The sequence below is a fragment of the Mixophyes fleayi genome, chromosome 2 (genome assembly GCF_038048845.1).
Source record: "Mixophyes fleayi isolate aMixFle1 chromosome 2, aMixFle1.hap1, whole genome shotgun sequence".
Taxonomy (NCBI): domain Eukaryota; kingdom Metazoa; phylum Chordata; class Amphibia; order Anura; family Limnodynastidae; genus Mixophyes; species Mixophyes fleayi.
Genome location: NC_134403.1, coordinates 235499247 through 235520631, shown reverse-complemented (window position 1 = coordinate 235520631; position 21385 = coordinate 235499247). Strand labels below are relative to the sequence as shown.

General features: G+C 48.4%; 2 non-coding genes and 8 pseudogenes across 2 annotated transcripts; 5 read left to right on the top strand and 5 right to left on the bottom strand.

Annotated features, from left to right (window-relative positions):
* The first annotated feature begins 4344 nt into the window (after positions 1 to 4344).
* LOC142141895 (5S ribosomal RNA) lies at positions 4345 to 4464 on the top strand (annotated as a pseudogene).
* A 92-nt stretch (positions 4465 to 4556) lies between these two features.
* LOC142141980 (5S ribosomal RNA) lies at positions 4557 to 4675 on the top strand (annotated as a pseudogene).
* An 89-nt stretch (positions 4676 to 4764) lies between these two features.
* LOC142141632 (5S ribosomal RNA) lies at positions 4765 to 4883 on the top strand. Its single transcript, XR_012688698.1, has one exon. It is a non-coding gene; the product is annotated as a 5S ribosomal RNA (ribosomal RNA).
* A 14841-nt stretch (positions 4884 to 19724) lies between these two features.
* On the top strand, positions 19725 to 19843 carry LOC142142250 (5S ribosomal RNA). Its single transcript, XR_012689173.1, has one exon. It is a non-coding gene; the product is annotated as a 5S ribosomal RNA (ribosomal RNA).
* A 94-nt stretch (positions 19844 to 19937) lies between these two features.
* Positions 19938 to 20056, top strand: LOC142141976 (5S ribosomal RNA; annotated as a pseudogene).
* A 148-nt stretch (positions 20057 to 20204) lies between these two features.
* LOC142142107 (5S ribosomal RNA) lies at positions 20205 to 20323 on the bottom strand (annotated as a pseudogene).
* Positions 20324 to 20415: 92 nt separating this feature from the next.
* LOC142142027 (5S ribosomal RNA) lies at positions 20416 to 20533 on the bottom strand (annotated as a pseudogene).
* Positions 20534 to 20616: 83 nt separating this feature from the next.
* On the bottom strand, positions 20617 to 20735 carry LOC142142156 (5S ribosomal RNA; annotated as a pseudogene).
* Positions 20736 to 20825: 90 nt separating this feature from the next.
* LOC142142167 (5S ribosomal RNA) lies at positions 20826 to 20943 on the bottom strand (annotated as a pseudogene).
* Positions 20944 to 21034: 91 nt separating this feature from the next.
* Positions 21035 to 21153, bottom strand: LOC142142131 (5S ribosomal RNA; annotated as a pseudogene).
* Between the last annotated feature and the right edge of the window lie 232 nt (positions 21154 to 21385).

Here is a 21385-nt window from a genome sequence, read left to right as displayed (position 1 = left end):
AAGTTTTGACTGGCTCTGCTGAAGGAGAGAAGGTGATGATACCTCGGATTGACTAATGTCCATCCGAAACAGGACTGCCGTTTAAGCTAAGATGGCGGCAGTTCCCTTTGAAGGCGGCATTTGCTATGACCATTAACAAGTCACAGGGTCAAACACTTGACCGTGTGGGTATTTATTTACCACAGTCTGTCTTTGGTCATGGACAATTGTATGTCGCATTTTCACGAGTACGGAGAAGCAGTTACGTGAAAGTGCAGGTTATGAATACTGCCCTTCAAGGAAGACTGATTGAGCACAGCGATAAGGTGTTTAGCAGAAATGTTGTGTATCGAGAGGTTTTAGAACAGTAAGACGATGGAGATTAAGGATGTGGCGATGAAGATGAAGGATGAGATGATGGAGAAGAATGAATTGTGACATGTGGACAAAACTACGTTAAAAAAGGGCGCTTACGTCGGGAAGTAACGCTCTTCCCCTGAGGAGGCCTGGCCTATCCCCAAATGCATAACAAGAACCTTTTTAACACCTTAAGTAGCTTGATTTGACTAGAATGCATGAGTATCATGCAAGGGTTAACTTGTATTTCCATATACTGCAAATACGCTTTCCATCCCATTTCAAAACCAGGCAGCAGAAGCAACTTCTTTCACTGATGTGAAACATTTTACTAAGCTAGGAAGAGTTTTAAGCAGTATTTGGGGCATACCTGAAGTGTTTCTTTTTTAAACCAAATTGAGTGTACTTCTATATACTGCAACAACTGTTTCCTGTCCCATTTCAAACCCAGGCACCAGAAGCAACTTTTCTCACCGCCTTGAGACATTTTACTAAGCCAGGAAAAGTTTTAAGCAGTATTTGGGGAATACTTGAAGTGTTTCTTTTTCAATCAAAATTGAGTCTGAGGCCTATGTAAATTTCCATATACTGCAAATAAGTTTTCATTCACATTTCAAAACCAGGCACCAGAAGCAACTTCTTTCAACGCTTTGAGACATTTTACTAAGCTAGGAAGAATTTCATGCAGTATTTGGTGCATAATTGAAACATTCCATTTTCAATCAAAATTGAGGGTCCAGGGAATATGTGTGTAACACCCCCTTCTGTATTATGCATTGTGAGGGTGTATATATATTGAACAATGCAGATGCTTCTCACTTCGGTACTTGATTTTCAGTGCCTCCACCCGAATCGCTGCTTTCTCTTCTGGTGGGTGTTCAAAAGATACACCAGGGGGAGATTCGGGAAACCCCCTGCCCATCCAGGCACATTTATTGAAATGGAAACCCTAAATGCAGCTTTGTAATTTTATAGAAAAATATACTTTGGTATAATTTGAAATAATAGTACAAACAATACAATACAGTAATAAGACAGTGTGGATGAAAGTGCAGCACCACTTTTTCTATGAACACCAAGTTAACACAATAACTCGCAATAAATCAATAACATTAACAGCATACAATATGAACATTTACTGTCACAGCCTTATACAAAAATATATAAGATACCTTACTTGCTCCTGATACTGGGAATATCTTGCGGGGTGAATGTATATATTTTTCCTTTTAGCTCTACAATGTACTGCCAAACACACACCTCAGCAGTATTCAAACATGCCACACAAATGGAGCAGTGCACTGCAAGTTGGGGCCCTTCTGTATGGATGTAGCATGGCATGGAAGCATCATGTGTCCAGTTTGCAGCTTTTAAAGGTCTTTAAATCACTTGCAGTGAGGTACAGCAGTCACAGTATGCAAACCCTCCTGTAGCAACAACTGTGAAATCATTTCCTATTTGTATTCTGGGACTTGTAGTTCCTTAAATGCTGATTAGACAAACACTTGGTGCACATTTACCTGCCCATCCATCTCTCCCTAACTCTTTAGCCCTTGTGGCCAGATATAGTCCAAACCCCACTTGAATAATAACAGATAGGTAAAAATAACCAGTAACTTATCTGCACCAGTGTGTGTGTCACAGGTCTGAACTTGATTATCTCCAAAATGGCTGACTTGTAAAATGTCCTTCTTCAGAGGTGCATGCAAACCTCCTCCTGCAGCTTCAAACTGGGACTTCCAGCAGGTTCTGTTCAGGACTGCACTGAGCTCTGATATCTCTGCAGACTGTCTGCTCTCTCTCCTCAGACCACCCATCCAGTGCCCCTCTGCCTAGGGTCACCTATCTGGACTGGTCACACAGCTCAGTCTATCCCAGGATGCTCCTCTCTCTCTCCGCCCTCTGGTTTCTTTGTCTTCTTAGGATCCGCCCCATTTTCATAACAGCTTTCTGGGAGATGTAGTTCCTCCTCCTGGACTGGTAAATAGCTATATGCATCTCTTTTCTTACTGATGCAACTATGATTATTAGCCCCAGGGTGCTCAAGTCCAACTGCATCATCCCCAGGGGTTACATGTGACTTTTTCAATCAAAATTGAGTCTGAGGCCTATGTAAATTTCCATTGTAACAAAAGGAGGCATTTAGCTGGCAATATGCAGAGAAAGCAGGGAAGTAGAGTAAAACATTTGTGCAGTAATGCACCTAGATTGAATGTAAAGACCTATGTATGAAAAGCAATAGTTTAAATTTGGTTTAACTTACATGATTTGAAATCCTTCCTCTCAGCAAACAGACAGGGTGTGTCTGTTTGAATTACAGAGCCAGTCATGGGCGTTTCCTTTTTAATGAGAAGGTGGGTGTGTTACCTGTCCATCAAGTTAAGGCTGGGAGAGGAGTATCAGGTATAAAAGCTTGTTTATATCATTTGTGCACGGAGACCAACGCAGGGTAAGCTGGCTGGTCCTGAGAGAGAGCTGGACAATGTATAGCTAGTGTTTAGGGTCTCCATGATTGCTATGCAAGTATACGGTGTCAAAACATTTATCATCCTGACAATAAAGCACCATAAAAAGGAAGAAGTTGTTCGCGTGTGCTTCTGCAGTAGCGGGTTCTTGCCACAAGTGGTGTCAGGAGTGGGATGCTCAAGGAAGCAAGTTTCCGCTACCCAACCCGCGCAGACGTCAACATGGAGGAAGTACTGAGAACCCTCGTGAATGTGGCCGCTGCGCAGAAAGAACAGCAAGCTCAGATGCTACGAGTTGACAAGGCACAGGTGGAAAACACAAGGCTCTTAAGAGAGGAGTTAAGCCAGGTGAGGCATGACAGAAATGAACCACTTGGTCCTGTTCTCCAGAAAATGTCGCCAGGTGATGACATAGAAGCGTATCTGGTATTCTTTGAGAGACTTGCAAAAAGGGCAAAATGGCCTCCTAAAGATTGGGCTGAGAGGCTGGCGCCATATCTGACTGGTGAAGCTCAGCGAGCTTATATGGATCTAGATGAGGAACGGGCCTCTTACAATCTGTGCCTAAAGTCTGAGATATTGGCTCGCATTGGAGTTTCTGGGCCAGGCCGAGCCCAGCGCTATCACCAGAAAAACCGGTCAGAGCGCAAGTGGCTGAGCTTTCTAAATTTTTAAAGAAATGGCTGCAGCCTGAGGAGAATTCGCCTTCTCGGATTATTGAAGTTCTGGCGATAGATCACTGCATCCGGGGGCTGAACCACGATTTGCAAAGGTGAGTTCTGCAATCAGACCCACAAACTTATGAAGAGCTTGCGACCGTGGTAGAAAGGTTTTGTGCGCTACAGCAAATGACTAAAGAACCTGCATTTGTGCCAAAGCCGCTGCCACGAAAAAAAACAGGTTTGACAATCCTTGCTACAGGGCCCAATGGCAAATCTGCTACGGACAGAGGGCCAGGTGCAAAGCTGTCTAATCTGAAGTGTTTTGAATGTGGTGAGCTAGGCCACTTTAAGGCAGAGTGTCCTAAACTACAGGAACCCATGGTCTGTTCCGTGGCACCTATTGGGCCTGCATTTCCAAGCTGTTTTACCATGAGTCCCACGTCAGGAAGTCCTTGTTTATTCCGGGTGACTGTGCTAATCAACCATAACTTCTCGGTTGCCCAAGGTGAAGGTCCTTTGTGTACATGGCACAACAGAGAAGTATGAAAGAACAATACTACTAGTCACCATTAAAAGACAAAACTGTTATGGTGGTAGCTGCCATAGCACCTAAACTCCCATATCCACTCATTTTGGGGCGAGACTTCCTACTGTTTAATGATGTCCTCCGTGAGCGGATCCGGCCAGACATGCTGGCAACTGATGCAACGGTCGGAAGCCCGGTCTTAAAGGAACCGCCTAAGAATCCACAACATCTGGACATCGATCTTTGGAAACCGCCAAACCGGAATGCCATCCTGGGAGTCACAGCAGGAGTTCCACAAAAGCATCCACCTGCGGGGAAACATGGACAGTCCAAACTAGCATTGGTCGGTGATGTCGCAGATGAGCCACACCACCCTGAACAAGCCCAATCTCGTCTGATCTTAGAAGGTAAGCAGGGCCGGGCCTGTTTAGTACTTGGATGGGAGACCACCTGGGAATACCAGGTGCTGTAGGTTTTTTTTTTTTGTTTTTTTTTTCTCTCTTGTTCCTGATTCCTTCAATGCTGGTGTTTAAATGTATAAGAGATGTAGGTCAGTAGGCAAGCAATACCTAAAGCCACACCACCCTGAACAAGCCCAATCTCGTCTGATCTTGGAAGATAAGCAGGGCCGGGCCTGGTTAGTACTTGGATGGGAGACCACCTTTGAATACCAGGTGCTGTAGGTTTTTTTTTTCCGTTTCTTTTTCTCTATTGTTCCTGCTTCCTTCAATTATGGTGTTGAGATGTATAAGATGTAGGTCAGTAGACAAGCAATACCTACAGCCACACCACCCTGACCAAGCCCAATCTCGTCTGATCTTGGAAGCTAAGCAGGGCCGGGCCTGGTTAGTACTTGGATGGGAGACCACCTGGGAATACCAGGTGCTGTAGGTTTTTTCTTTCGTTTTTTTTCTCTCTTGTTCCTTATATTTTTATTTGATACTTGCAACATAACAATACATATGGGTCAATAAACCAATAACTTTACAAACAATGGCACCAACTCATATTAAAACAGACCAACTGAAAATTACGGCTAATTTGCCAAAGCTTAACTGAAAGTCCAGTAGGGCTAACTGCCCAGTATAAAGTCCAGTTTAGTATAAATATAAAAGGATAAAACCACATAAAAAACAAGAAGGTGCCACCATAACACTACAAACTCAATACATATACACAACCATACCCTACTATGAAGCAAGTTGTAGGTGCATGTAAGCCATACTTGAAAAGGTTTTACAACACACAAAATCTAATGGGGTGAAAAGACAGCGAGAAAAAGCCACTTAGAAAGGAGGGGCACCAGACTTTGACCCCCTAAGGAGGTCTCAGGCCCCGCCACAGCCTGAGCCAGTTAGCATTGGACATCCGGCGACCCTCCATGCCCCTCAATTTCCACACCTCGTGAAGAATCTCACCCACCACCACTTCACAGGGAAGGAATTTCTGCCTGATGGTGACCTGACACCGAGCGTTCCACGTGAAAAACCTGACCACTAAACTGACTAGAAAAAGTGTACAGAAATCAAAAGCCTTCCACCTTGCCTTGAATGCCCCGTAGACCCATTCAGGGTAACTAAGCCCCGAAAGGCAGGGGATCCCCAGCGACCTGGATACTCTTTTATAAACCTTTACATTAAAGGGACACTCGAGCAAGAAATGGTCCATAGTCTCCTCCACCCCTAGACACTCCTCCCGTGGGCAGCCACGATCATCAGCATTTCTATGCTTGAGGTTCCCTCTTACATAAAGTCTCCCGTGAAAGGAGAGCCAGGCAATGTCCTGAAGCTTCAACGGGATTCTCCCCGAGTTAATCAAGGAAAGCCCCACCGAACTCACATCACCTGGGCAGTCTCTCAGTGACAGCGGAACCCAAAAGTGGGAGTGCAGGAATCTCTTCTCCAACTCCCTTCTAGAAGAGCCCCTAACTTCCCCCACCCCTAAGCCCCAACGCCTTGTCACCTTCAATCCCAAGGAAACGTAGGCCGGGAGATACCCATGTCGGACCCGGAAACTCTTAACAGTGCCTCCCCCATACCATGCACTGAGAAAGGGATCCACCCATACCCTGAAGCCCCCCACCCACTGAGAAGGGGTCTCAACTAGGAGACTACTAAGGTGCAACTTCAGAAATGTTGACATAAAGAAAAGCACAGGGTTAATCATACCCAGGCGCCCATCCTTCCTCAGTCGGTAGGTCACAGCCCGCTTGACCAGGTTCAGTCTATTCCCCCAGATTACCTGGAAGAAAACTGCATAAACCCTAGACCATAAAGATTCCGGCAAAAGACACACATAGCTGATGTACAGGAATACCGGGATCAGCAAGGTCTTGATAAGGTCCACCCTTTCCCGGAGAGAGTGTTTCCACCTCTTCCAGCTCTCTACCTTCCTGGAAGCTTCCTCCAGCCTTAACTCCCAATTTTGCTTGGCATAATCACCAGGGCCGAAATGAATCCCTAAAATTTTGATCTTCTCACTCGCCCGGGGAAGACTGTCTGGAAGGTTGAATTCACAACCCCCCTCCCCCATCCAGAAAACTTTACTCTTTTCCTGGTTTACTAATGAGCCACTGGCCTCGGAATACCCGCAGACCAGAGTCATTACCTCCTCAGCTTCTGCGGAACTCGACAAGACAACAGTAACATCATCAGCGTAGGCCACTACCTTCAAGGGACACTCCGGACCCAACAGCACACCTCCGAACGAGCTACCACCAACCCTTCTGACGAAGGGATCTATGGCAAACACATACAGGAGGGGGCTCAGGGGACAACCTTGTCTTACTCCAGAGCTGACCTCAAAGGGCTGACCCACCCAACCATTCACAAGAGGAAAGCTCTCGGCTTGTCTATAAATGGTACAGAGCCAATTTACCACCCGCACTGGAAGACCATACCACAGAAGTAGAGCCCAAAGGTACTCATGATTTACCCTATCAAAAGCCTTTGACTGATCTAAGGCTAAAAGGTACTTCCCCCACCTCTCCGCACGACACCGCTCAAAAGCCTCCCGCACCGTCAGGACAGCACTGAAATTGCTTGGCCCTTCACAGTGCAGTGCTGAGAAGGAAAGAGTAACTGACCGGAAACCTGCATCACTCTATTAAAAAGCACCTTCGCCAGAATCTTCCTGTCAGTATTGAGAAGAGCGATGGGGCGCCAGTTCTCAATACACGACTGATCTTTCCCCTTGGACAGTAAGATAAGAGCAGAAACCCTCATGGAGGGAGGCAATAAACCTCTGCCCAGGCTCTCATTAAAGACCTCCACGAGACGCGGAGCCAGGATGTCCCCAAAGATTTTAAAAAACTCAGATGTAAGGCCATCTGGGCCTGGGGCTTTCTTGACAGATAAACCATCTATCGCCATCCTGACCTCGTCCACCGTTATTTCATCGCCCAAGGACTCAAGCAGGCCGCTAAAATCCCCAAGGCCAGGAGTTTCCCTCAAAAACTGGTCCATCCTCTCTTTGTAAAGTGACTTCTCTGATAAGAGATCGGAATAGAAGGACCGCACAACACCAAGAATGCCCTCCTTCTCCTCCCTAAGGACACCCTCAGCATCGCGCAAGCCCCTCATCTCCTTAGCATCTACCGAGTTCCTACAGCTCTGGAAAGGGTCGGGCGAAAGGTACTTCCCATAATCCCTCTCCAGAAACAAGGACGCATACCGGTCATACTGTATCTCTCTCATCTGAGCCTTCATCCGGGGGATCTCCCCACTATCCCCCTGGCCAGAGATGAAGAATCCAAGTTTTTTCCTCAGTGCCATGTAGGCGCTCTCTTTTACCAAGTTATTTCTGGCTACAAAGCCCCGAAAAAAGCTCCGGGTCCTTTTCTTCAGCATCTCCCACCATTCAGACCTACTCCAGCCTGCCTCCAAAAGTGATTCCTGGGATTCAATGAAGTCCCTAAAAGACTGTCTTATCAACTCCTCTTCTAGAGACCCCTACCCTTCCGAAGAGTCTCCGAAGCATTCAAGGACATAAATAGGTAAACGTGGTCAGAGAACTCTACCAGCCTCAGCTCTGGAGCCAAGGTTTTCGAGCTCTCCTTAACAAAAAACATATCTATCCTAGACCTACCTATCTATTCTAGACCTACTATAAAAAGTGAAACCCGTGTGGTCTGGAAAGTGACAAACGTGTGCATCCACCAGACCAACCTGCCTAACCATACTCGCTAAAAAAAGGGAATCATAGCCCAGAGAAGTCCTCGAACCTCCCCTGTCTTTTGTCCTAGTGATGGTGTTAAAATCACCACCAAAGACTATCTGCCGGGCTGTAAAAAGGTATGGCTTTATCTCACTGAAAAGACATTTCTGACCCCATTTTGTCTGGGGACCGTAAATATTTATCAACCTCAGGTCATGCCCCCTCAGTTTGACATCAATCACCATGCACCTACCTACCTCAAGCTCAATGACTCGCTGGATGGTTATCATGCTGGTAAAAAGTACCGCCACCCCACCATACGGCTCGGCCGCAAGAGACCAGTAGGAGGGCCCACGCCTCCACTCTCTTTTTGCCTTATGCAAGTCAGCAAGCTGACCTAATCTGGTCTCCTGCAAAAATAAAAAAATCAGCCTCAACCGTGCTGAAAAAATCAAAGGCCAGATAACGAGCACGTTTGGAAAGAATAGATTCCACATTAATGGTGGCAAAACTAATGGGCTGGGAAGCCATCCTTCAGAGCTGTAGACAGTAGTAACAACTCACTTCTTCTTAACTTTCCTTTCTGAATCCGATCAGAGGACCCAAATCTTTTGTAACTGAGGCCCGTCGGCAGAGACCCCTCCCCTCCGAGAACAACCTCTTCTCCCAAGGGAGGGACTCCGCCCGACCTCAGTACCCTACCCGTAGCCCTGCCAAGTTTCTAGCCACCCAAGGACCCTGCCTGTACCAAGGGCCAAACAAGGGGGGGTGCAGAGGGAGACCTCAGGGGGGTCTGGATCTAAAAGGACAGGACAAAAAAGGGGATCCTGCCCCTGAAGAACAGGAACCGGATCACCCGAAGTTAGGTCCTTCATTTCTGAAGACTCTGGGGATCCACCAGAAGGGCTGGTCTCCGAGGGAGGGCCAGGGGGGGGGGTCTTGAACCGGGGAGGGGACCAGGTCTTCCACAGAAGGGGGCCTAGATGTGGATACCACCTTGTCCTTCAAAAAGGACCTAGCACCTTTTTTGTCACCAGCTTTCCATGTGATCTTTGCCATCTCCCCTAAAGGCAGGTCTCTTGACTTCCTTGGCTTCCTACTAGGCTTGGTTTTCTGAATTAGAGCACCTGTCTCATCCCTCACAATTTCCCCCTCCTCCATGCTCTCCTCCTCACTTGACAAGAACTGAAATTTATTGGATAAAACCACCCCCTCTTTTTCAGCGCCCTTCTTCCTACTCTTGCCCATTTGCTTCGACCATTGATTTGCCTGAACCTTTGTAAGGGAAGATACCGATGCTTCTGATGGCTTAGTTACAGGGGGGAGGGAAGTGGAGGGGCAGGACTTTCGATGGGGTCTGCCAGGCTCTCCAACAGCTCCATCTCTTCTACCCCCTCAACTGCCCTCACTATTTCCTCGTCCGTTATTACCGTGTTATGGGCCGCGTGAGGACACTTACTGAATGGGTGCCCGATTATCCCACAAAGGTTGCACCTAATACGGTTACACGTACGGGTTTCGTGACCCATGTCACCGCAGTGCCCACATTTTTGCTGGGGACAGTTGGCGCTGAGGTGGCGGAAATCCCCACATCTGTGGCACATCCTCGGCTGGCCTGAGTCAGAACACTGAATCCTCTCTCTACCGATAAAAGCCGCAGACGGCAAATGTACCAGGCCAGCCTCCGTGCACTTTAGGTCTACCGTGATGGACCAACCGCCAGCCCAGACGCCATAACTTGGATCAGGAACTTTGACAAGCGGTGACACCATATTTGCGAATCTCCTAACCCAAAATCCTAGGTCCGCTGCCGGGATGGACTCATTTCTTACTAGTATAGTTATTTTTACTCGCTCTTGGCGTGTTATGGGGATTGCTTTATAGTTGACCCATGGATCTCTCCCCCTGCATCTGCTCCAAAACGCCTGCAGACCCTGATAGGACACAAAACTTACGTCATACTCCGCAGTACTAACCGGGTGGATGCAGGCAAAGAGATCCACCGGAACAAATTCAAATGATTCCAGAAAAGCTTTCAAGAATTCTGATCTATTTGGGGGGTCCTTTCCCATATATTTTTATTGCACGACATTGCGGCGTCTGAAGGGCTGGGCCACCGCTGGGCCAGGCCCCGCACTCAGAACACCCTTACTGGGTCCTGAACCTGGGCTGGACACCACGCCCGCATATGACTTCACCCCCGGGAGAGGACTTGGCCCCGTAATCGGGGGCTGGGCAGCAACACTTCCCTGTAATCTGTCACTGCCACCCTCCCTCAGGTTACGTTGTGATGAAGGGCCAGCCACTTTTGAGCCTACAACACTGACCCCGGGACTGTTTAACAACACATCATCCTTAGCCAATATGTTGGGCATATTTTTAGCAGCACCCTCTATCAAAATAGCCACCTTCTTGGCTCTGTCTGATACACACAAGGGTCCAAACACAGTCTCTATGATTTTAGCCTGAACCGGGTTAAGATCTTTCACCGGATTACCCACCGTTTTATGCTGTATTTTAACCGACCCATTTGCCCCAGCTGTTGGCAGCACACTTGCAGATTTCCCCGCCCCCCCAGACATAGCTTTATTAATATCAAACATTACCACACTATTATCAGTGCTTTCTGAAACCTTGCTTCCAACAATCTTAACAGTATCAATATCATTGCTATTAGCAGTCACGACTGTACCTCCCGAGGAGGACCCACCCCTCAAATCCCCCGGGTGCACAGGGCTAAAGACTGTACAATTATCAGCCGTCCCAGCAGGGATACCTCCAGTCATCGGTATATGCACCTCAGGAAGTCCCACCACCACAGACATGTCATTTGCTACCATAACAGATTTTTTTGGTTTCATGACATGGACTACAGGTGCACTGATCGGGGTCTCCGGGTCTGCCTGGCAGCGAGACTGCACCACAGAGGACAGCGCAGCTCCTGCATTACAGGCTACCACAACGGTACTCCCAGGATCAGTCCCCGTATCTGCGGTTACCATAACAACATTAGACACAACTATTACATCATCTTCCTGAGGAATCTCCGGGCTTACCAGTCTCTGAGCCGATATGTCACTTCCGGCATCCACCTGAAAAGCCGCGTACGGCTGGGAGCACAACCCAGACCTCCCGACGGAAGCCTGCAGTGCACACCCACCGGGGATACCATCCGTTCCTACCTGGCCCGTCATCGACCGCCCATCTTCCAACACGCGGATCTCTTCGTACAGACCGCCATCTTCAGGTACCTCCTGTGACCCGCCTGCCATGTTAGGAGGCAGCGGTGCCGAGTCCTCCAGGGGTTTTGTTTGTTCAATTGTTTTTAATTTAAGCAATAAATCCTTTTTCCTTTTCAAGGCTGCAATCAGTTCTTCAATCTCTGCCGAGATTATTACTCTATCACGACTGAAAGCCCGATTTCTTTTCTTTTTTCTCCGGCTGATTTGCTTTTCTAGGTCCAGGATTTCCAGTTCCAGTACCACTATTTGAGCCTCAACCTCCAGGTCTTCTGGCTCACTCTCCTCCATATCAGGGAGGCACACTGATGCTGGATCCACCATATCTTTAGGTATGTCCTCCTCAGTATCTGTTCCCGACTCCAGTTGCAGCACAGGCCCTGATTTCTGGTTCCCCTTGGCCCCTTCAGACCTCGTCTCAGGCCCCATACAGGAGAACTCTCCCCCAGCCTGTTGTATAGGCACAGGCTGCAGGGTTCCCAGGGCTTCACACTGTCGCCTGTTGAGCTTCACAGGCAGCTTCATCCCGGAATCCAGTTGCCTCACTGGGGTTTGGGCACATACATTCTCCTCATGGTCCCCTGTATTAAACCCCATACAGGGTGACTCAGGCCCGGTAAATTTAGAAGGCGCTGGGCTTCCTTCCATCTCCTCTACCACTTCTAGGGAAGGCACATTTGTAGACACCGGAGGAACCCCTTCAATTGCAGGGACCAGATCCTCGGTCAAGCAGGTATCAGGCTGGCTGGAGGTGTCACTGATCATACATGGCTTAACAGGCCCAGGAGCCTGGGGGTTCTCCTCTCCTCCCCCAGGTCCCTCCATCACTGGCTGGGAAACACCAAAGAAAGCTTGGAACACAAGAGCAGACACAAAACACAACCTCACGCCAAGGCTTCTCTTTTGTTCCTCATGTTTTTTTTATTTAAAACTTGCAACATTACATACATATCAACAAACAAATAAACTTTACAAAAGATGGCACCAACTTATTTAAAAGGACCAACTCAAACATACGGCTGATTTGCCAAAATAACTGAAAAGTCCAAGAAGGGCTCTTTGCCCAATAAAGTCCAGTATAAAATATAGAAGGATAAAACACATAAAAACAAGAAGGTGCCACCAAACAAACTTCAAACCCACCCATATCTTATCATACCCTACCAGGAAGCAAGTTGTAGGTGCATGCTAAGCCATACTTGAAAAAACCTTCCAAAACGCAAAATCTAATGGGGTGAAAAGACAGCAAGAAAAGCAACTCTTAGAAAGGAGGAGCACCAGACTTTGACCCCCTAAGGAGGTCTCAGACTCCGCCACAGCCTGAGCCAGTTAACATGCCCCTCAACTTCCATACCTCGTGAAGAATATTTTCCACCACCACTTCACAGGGAAGGACTTTCTGACGGATGTTGACCTGACACCGTGCGTTCCACGTGAAAAACCTGACCACTAAACTGACTAGAAAAAGTGTACAGAAATCAAAAGCCCTCCACCTTGCCTTGAATGCCCCGTAGACCCATTCAGGGTAACTAAGCCCCGAAAGGCAGGGGATCCCCAGCGACCTGGAGACTCTTTTATAAACCTTTACATTAAAGGGACACTCGAGCAAGAAATGGTCCATAGTCTCCTCCACCCCTAGACACTCCTCCCGTGGGCAGCCACGATCATCAGCATTTCTATCCTTGAGGTTCCCTCTTACATAAAGTCTCCCGTGAAAGGAGAGCCAGGCAATGTCCTGAAGCTTCAACGGGATTCTCCTCGAGTTAATCAAGGAAAGCCCCACCGAACTCACATCACCTGGGCAGTCTCTCAGTGACAGCGGAACCCAAAAGTGGGAGTGCAGGACTCTCTTCTCCAACTCCCTTCTAGAAGAGCTCCCAACTTCCCCCACCCCTAAGCCCCATCGCCTTGTCACCTTCAATCCCAAGGAAACGTAGGCCGGGAGATACCCATGCCGGACCCGGAAACTCTTAACAGTTCCTCCCCCATACCATGCACTGAGAAAGGGATCCACCCATACCTTGAAACCTCCCACCCACTGAGGAGGGGTCTCAACTAGGAGACTACTAAGGTGCAACTTCAGAAAGGTAGACATAATGAAAAGCACAGGGTTAATCATACCCAGGCCCCCATCCTTCCTCAGTCGGTAGGTCACAGCCCGCTTGACCAGGTTCAGCCTATTCCCTCAGAGTAACTGGAAGAAAACTGCATAAACCCTAGACCATAAAGACTCCGCAAAAGGCACACATAGCTGATGTACAGGAATACCGGGATCAGGAAGGTCTTAATCAGGACAACCCTTTCCCGGAGAGAGTGTTTCCACCTCTTCCAGCTCTCTACCTTCCGGGAAGCTTCCCCCAGCCTTAACTCCCAATTTTGCTTGGCATAATCACCAGGGCCGAAATTAATCCCTAAAATTTTGATCTTCTCACTCGCCCGGGGAAGACTGTCTGGAAGGTTGAATTCGCAACCCTCCTCCCCCATCCAGAAAACTTTACGCTTTTCCTGGTTTATTAATGAGCCACTGGCCTCGGAATACCCACAGACCAGAGTCGTTACCTCCTCAGCTTCCGCGGAACTCGACAAGACGACAGTAACATCATCAGCGTAGGCCACTACCTTCAAGGGACACTCCGGACCCAACAGCACACCTCCCAACGAGCTACCACCAACCCTTCTGATGAAGGGATCTATGGCAAACACATACAGGAGGGGGCTTAGGGGACAACCTTGTCTTACTCCAGAGCTGACCTCAAAGGGCTGACCCACCCAACCATTCACAAGAGGGAAGCTCTCGGCTTGTCTATAAATGGTACGAAGCCAATTCACCACCCGCACTGGAAGACCATACCACAGAAGTAGAGCCCAAAGGTACTCATGATTTACCCTATCAAAGGCCTTCGACTGATCTAATGCTAAAATGTACTTCCCCCACTTCTCTGCACGACACCTCTCAAAAGCCTCCCGCACCGCCAGGACAGCACTGAAATTGCTTGGCCCTTCACAGTGCAGTGTTGAGAAGGAGAGAGTAACTGACCGGAAACCTGCATCACTCTATTAAAAAGCACCTTCGCCAGAATCTTCCTGTCAGTATTGAGAAGAGCGATGGGGCGCCAGTTCTCAATACACGACTGATCTTTCCCCTTGGACAGTAAGATAAGGGCAGAGACCCTCATGGAGGGAGGCAATAAACCTCTACCCAGGCTCTCATTAAGGACCTCCACGAGACGCGGGGCCAGGATGTCCCCAAAGATTTTAAAAAACTCAGATGTAAGGCCATCTGGGCCTGGGGCTTTCTTGACAGATAAACCATCTATTGCCATCCTGACCTCGTCCACCGTTATTTCATCGCCCAAGGACTCAAGCAGGCCGCTAAAATCACCAAGGCCAGGAGTTTCCCTTAAAAACTGGTCCATCCTCTCTTTGTCAAGTGACTTCTCCGATAAGAGATCGGAATAGAAGGACCGCACTACACCAAGGATGCCCTCCTTCTCCTCCCTAAGGACACCCTCAGCATTGCGCAGACCCCTCACCTCCTTAGCATCTACCGAGTTCCTACAGCTCTGGAAAGGATCGGGCGAATGGTACTTCCCATAATCCCTCTCCAGAACCAAGGATGCGTACCGGTCATACTGTATCTCTCTCATCTGAGCTTTCACCCGGGGGATCTCCCCACTACTCCCCTGGCCAGAGATCAAGAATCCAAGTTTTTTCCTCAGTGCCATGTAGGCGCTCTCTTTTAACAAGTTATTTCGGGCTACAAGGCCCCGAAAAAAGCTCCGGGTCCTTTTCTTCAGCATCTCCCACCATTCAGACCTACTCCAACCCGCCTCCAAAAGTGATTCCTGGGATTCAAAGAAGTCCCTAAAAGACTGTCTTATCACCTCCTCCTCCAGAAGCTTAGAGTTCAAGCGCCAGAGACCCCTACCCTTCCGAAGAGTCTCCGAAGCATTCAAGGACATAGATAGGTAAACGTGGTCAGAGAACTCTACCGGCCTCAGCTCTGGAGCCAAGGTTTTCGAGCTCTCCTTAACAAAAAACCTATCTATCCTAGACCTACAACTACCTCTATAAAAAGTGAAACCCGTGTGGTCTGGGAAATGACGATTGTGCACATCCACCAGACCAGCCTGCCTAACCAAACTTGCTAGAAAAAGGGAATCGTAGCCCAGAGAAGCCCTTGAACCTCCCCTGTCTTTTGTTCTAGTGACGGTGTTAAAATCACCACCAAAGACTATCTGCCTGGGCTGTAAAAAGGTATGGCTTTATCTCCATGAAGAGGCACTTCCTTCCCCATTTTGTTTGAGGGCCGTAAATATTAATTAACCTCAGGTCGTGCCACCTCAGGTTGACATCTAGCACCATGCACCTACCTACCTCAAGCTCAATGACTCGCTGGATGGTTATCATGCCGGTAAAAAGCACCGCCACCCCACCATACGGCTCGTCCGCAAGAGACCAGTAGGAGGGCCCACGCCTCCACTCACTTTTGGCTTTATGTAGGTCAGCAAGCTGACCCAGTCTGGTCTCCTGCAAAAATAAAAAATCACCCTAAACCGTGCTGAAAAAATCAAAGGCCATATAACGAGCACGTTCGGATTTTATAGATGCCACATTAATGGTAGCGAATCTAATGGGCTGGGAAGCCATCCTTCAGAGCTATAGACAGTAGGAACAACTTACTTCTTTTTAAACTTTTTCACCAAGTCCTCATCTGAGGACCCGAATCTCTTATAGCTCAGGCCTGCCGGCAGGGATTCCTCTCCCCGAAGAATAACCTCTTCCCCAGAGGGAGGGACCCCGCCCGACCTATCCTCCTCATTTACAGAGCCATTAGGAATAGTCCTATCCGAGAACCTAGCCACTGATGTTCCTAACGGGCCATGGACTGGATCAGGAGAAGGAGAACTAAGGGAAGTGTCAGGGAGGACAGGAGGGGGGATGGGACTTGTGGAGTCAGAACATACAGAAAGGGCTTGATGGGAAGTGGGGACTGGGTCATTAACCGAGGCCAAAACCCCCGTCTCCAAAAGACGGACCTCCAAATTTTGACCGGAGGGGCCGGCGTCTAAGGGAGGGGTGGGAGGGGGGTCACGGATGGGGGGAGGTACTAGGTCCTCTATCGAGAGAGGGCCAGATGAAAGTAACTCTGGATTTTTTAGAAAAGACCTAGCTGTTCTCTTTCCCTTTGGTTTTTTTGAAATTTTCGCAACCTCTCCCAAAACTGAAAGGTCCCTGGACTTCTTTGTCTTCCTCCCTGGTTTTGTTTTCTGCACTAAGTCTCCCTCCTCCATCATCATAACCTCGCCCTCCTCCATACTCTCCTCCTCACTTGTTGAAAACTGGAACTTGTTGGACAGAACAATCCCTTCCCTTTCTGTTCTACTCTTTTTTTTCTTGTTTTTTTGTTTGACCCACTGATTTGAATCGTCATCTGCGGGTACCAACAACGACACCCCAGGTGGTTCAGAAAGAGGGGGTGGGGGAAGTGGGGGGAGTGGGGGGGCAGAAATCACACTAACAGGGACAACCAAACTCCTTGCTGTCTCACCCTTCTCAACCCCCTCAGCTATCCTCACCAACTCTTCATCTGTGATAGCAGAATTGTGGGCCGCATGCGGGCATTTACTAAAAGGGTGCCCTATCACCCCACATAGATTGCACCAGATTCGACTGCAAGTTCTAGATTCGTGGCCCATATCCCCGCAATGACCACACTTCTGCAAGGGGCAGTTGGCACTGAGGTGGCGGAAATCCCCACACCGGTGACACATCCTCGGCTGACCTGGGTAAAAGCACTGAATTCTGTCCCTCCCCATTAATGCTGCAGATGGTAAATGCACCAGACCAGCCTCCGTGCACCTGAGATCCACCATGGCAGACCACCCGCCACCCCAGACACCGTGGCTCGGATCAGGGACCTTTGTCAATGGGAATATCAAGTTAGCAAACCTCCTGACCCAAAAGGTCAAATCTACGGCCGGGATGGACTCATTCCTAACAAGTATATTTATCCTCACCCTCTCTTGACGTGTTATAGGGATTGCTCTGAAATCCTTCCATGGATCTCTTCCCTTGCACCCACCCCACCTGCCCCAAAAAGCCTGTAGCCCTTGGTAAGAGATGAAACTTACATCGTATTCTGCAGTACTAACAGGGAGGATGCAAGCAAAGAGATCCGCTGGAACAAACCCGAAAGAGTCCAAGAATATCTTAAGGAAATCCGCCCTGTTTGGGGGGTCCCTTCCTACATATTTAAACTGAACAACATTACGTCGTTTAAAGGGCTGAGCCCCCATTGGAGCTGATATAACGTTCTGAGCATTCACCCCAGGCCCCGGGCTTATCCCAGATACTATACCCGCATATGACATTATACCAGGGAGAGGGCCAGATCTTACAACCGGGCTCTGGACAGAAGCATTCCCCTTCACCCTACTATTACCCTCCCCACTGGGATCATTACCACACTGTGATATAGAACGAGTCTTTAGGGGAGCTTTGGCTTGGGGTGCTGATTTATCCAACCTAACATCTCCTTGGGCCAACATGTTGGGCATTCTTTTTGAGACGTCCTCTATCAAAACAGCAGCCCTTTTTGCCCTGTCTGTAATGTGCAGGGGCCCATAGATGGTATCTATAACATGAGCCTGGACTGGGCTGAGCTCTTCCCTTATGACTTATTCATACTATTATTAGCAGAACCAACAACATTAACATTGACATTAACAGTATTACATACTTGATTTGGTCCTTCATTATTATTAACACCACAAACTTTGTCAGCATTATCATTTTTGACTAATGTGCCTCCCAGAGAGGTCTCAAGCACCAGGTCTCCTGTGGGGGCTGGGTCAGTAGCTGCCGATTTATCCACAGACCTCTCAGATCCCTTGCCCACTAGCACTCCATGGACAGTGACCGAGACTCTCCTGCTCATCGGCTCAAGCTTTGCAGGAATATCTACCCCATATTCAACACCAGCAACTATATCACCAGCTACTATATCACCAGCTACTATATCAGGATTAATGGCATGACCCGTGGACAGACTGTTAGAAACCGCCGGGTCCGCCTGACAGGGAGACACTGCCACCGGGGACGGCGCTGCTCCCATACAACTAGCTGAACCAGACACTATATTTACAGTATCATCATTATCATTTTTACTCACGGAGGGGTCGCTCACAACATCCAGTCTCCGGGCAGGTACATCACTTCCGGTGTCCGCCGGAAGAACCGCTAGCGGCTGGGCACACAAATCAGCCACCAAAACGGCGGCCTGGACTGAATACCCACCGGGAACACCCTCCGCGTCCACCAGGCCCTTCACAGACCTCTCCCCCTCCATGTACCGGATCTTATCATATAGGCACAACTCTTCGGTTACCACATCTGATCCGCCCGCCACGTTGGGAGGCAGAAGCTCCGAGTTCTCCAGGAGCACAGAGCGCTGGAGCGCTTTAACTTTTGCTAATGATTTTTTCTTTTCTTTCAGGGAGACGATCAGTTCTTCAATTTCCACTGAGATAATCGCCCGGTCCCGGCTGAAAGCACGATTTCTTTTTTTCTTCCTTGCAGCTATCCGCTTCTCAAGGCATGCGACGGCGAGTTCCAGCTCTTCCACCCGCTGCCCGGTCTCTGACTCCTCCGTTTCACTCTCTGTATCCGGGAGACCGACTGACGCCGGATCCTCCTCATCTCTGGGCACATTACAACTCCGGATCTCGGCTCCCACGCCCGACTTCTGTTGTATCATCACAGAAGCCGGCTGGATCTCTTCAGGCCCCATATTAGTATTCATATGGGACCCCTCTACCCCGGCCTGCTGCGATGACACAGGCTCCAGGATGACCTGATTAACTGCATGAGGCTGCCTGTTAGATATCACAGGCAGTCCTTCCACAGCCCCTAGTTGCCTCACTAGAGCTGGGACACAGGCCTTTTTCATATGACCCCCTGTATTATTCTCCATACAGGGAAATGCTGGGCTGACAGTAACAGAAGGCCCTGGGACTCCATCCTCCATATCTGAGGGGGTCACCTCCATAGCTTCAGGGCATCTTTCCACACATGCAGGGTCCAGAACCGTGGCCACGCTGATATAAGGCCGGCAGGAGATGCTAGCTTTCATACTAGACTCAGTAGGCCCAGGAGCCTGGGGGCTCTCCTCCTCTGCTTTCCCAGGTCCCTCCATCACTGGCTGGGAAACACCACAGAAAGCTTGGAACACAGGAGCAGACGCAAAACACAACCTCACACCAAGGCTTCTCTTTTGTTCCGGCTTCCTTCAATGCTGGTGTTGAGATGTATAAGAGATGTAGGTCAGTAGGCAAGCAATACCTACAGCCACACCACCCTTACCATGCCCAATCTCGTCTGATCTTGGAAACTAAGCAGGGCTGGGCCTGGTTAGTACTTGGATGGGACACCACCTGGGAATGCCAGGTGCTGTAGGTTTTGTTTTTTTTTCATTTTTTTTTCTCTCTTGTTCCTGCTTCCTTCAATGCTGGTGTTGAGATGTATAAAAGATGTAGGTCAGTAGGCAAGCAATACCTACAGCCACACCACCCTGAACAAGCCCAATCTCGTCTGGTCTTGGACGCTAAGCAGGGCTGGGCCTGTTTAGTACTTGGATGGGAGACCACCTGGGAATACCAGGTGCTGTAAGTTTTTTTTTTTTCGTTTTTTTTTCTCTCTTGTTCCTGCTTCCTTCAATGCTGGTGTTGAGATGTATAAGAGATGTACCTACATCTCTTATACATCTCAACACCAGCATTGAAGGAAGCAGGAACAAGAGAGAAAAAAAAACAAAAAAAAAAAGCTACAGCACCTGATATTCCCAGGTGTTCTCCCATTCAAGTACTAAGCAGGCCTGGCCCTGCTTAGCTTCCAAGATCAGATGAGATTGGGCTTGTTCAGGGTGGTGTGGCTGTAGGTATTGCTTGCCTACTGACTTACATCTCTTATACATCTCAACACCAGCATTGAAGGAAGCAGGAACAAGAGAGAAAAAAAAAATGAAAAACAAAATCCTACAGCAACTGGTATTCCCAGGTGGTCTCCCACCCTAGTACTAACCAGGCCCGACCCTGTTTAGCTTCCAAGATCAGAAGAGATTGGGCATGTTCAGGGTGGTTGACTGTAGGTATTGCTTGCCTACTCTCTTATACATCTCAACACCAGCATTGAAGGAAGCAGGAACAAGAGAGAAAAAAAACGAAAAAAACAAAAACCTACAGCATATGGTATTCCCAGGTGGTCTCCCATCCAAGTACTAATCAGGCCCAGCCCTGCTTAACTTCCAAGATCACACGAGATTAGGCTTGTTCAGGGTCGTGTGGCTGTAGGTATTGCTTGCCTACTGACCTACATCTCTTATACATTTCAATACCAGCATTGAAGGAAGCAGGAACAAGAGAGAAAAAAACCGAGAAAAAAAAACCTACAGCATCTGGTATTCCCAGGTGGTCTCCCATCCAAGTACTAATCAGGCCCGGCTCTGCTTAGCTTCCAAGATCAGATGAGATTTGGCATGTTCAGGGTGGTTTACTGTAGGTATTGCTTGCTTACTGACCTACATCTCTTATACATCTCAACACCAGCATTGAAGGAAGCAGGAACAAGAGAGAAAATAAAATGAAAAAAAAAAACCTACATCACTTGGTATTCCCAGGTGGTCTCCCATCCAAGTACTAACCAGGCCCGACCCTGCTTAGCTTCCAAGATCACACGAGATAGGGCTTGTTCAGGGTGGTGTGGCTGTACGTATTACTTGCTTACTGACCTACATCTCTTATACATCTCAACACCAGCATTGAAGGAAGCAGGAACAACAGAGAAAAAAAAAAAGTGTTCAGCACCTTGTATTCCCAGGTGGTCTCCCATCCAAGTACTAACCAGGCCTGGCCTGGTCCTGCTTAGCTTCCAAGATCAGACGAGATTGGGCTTTTTCAGGGTGGTGTGGCTATAGGTGTTGCTTGCTTACTGACCTACATCTCT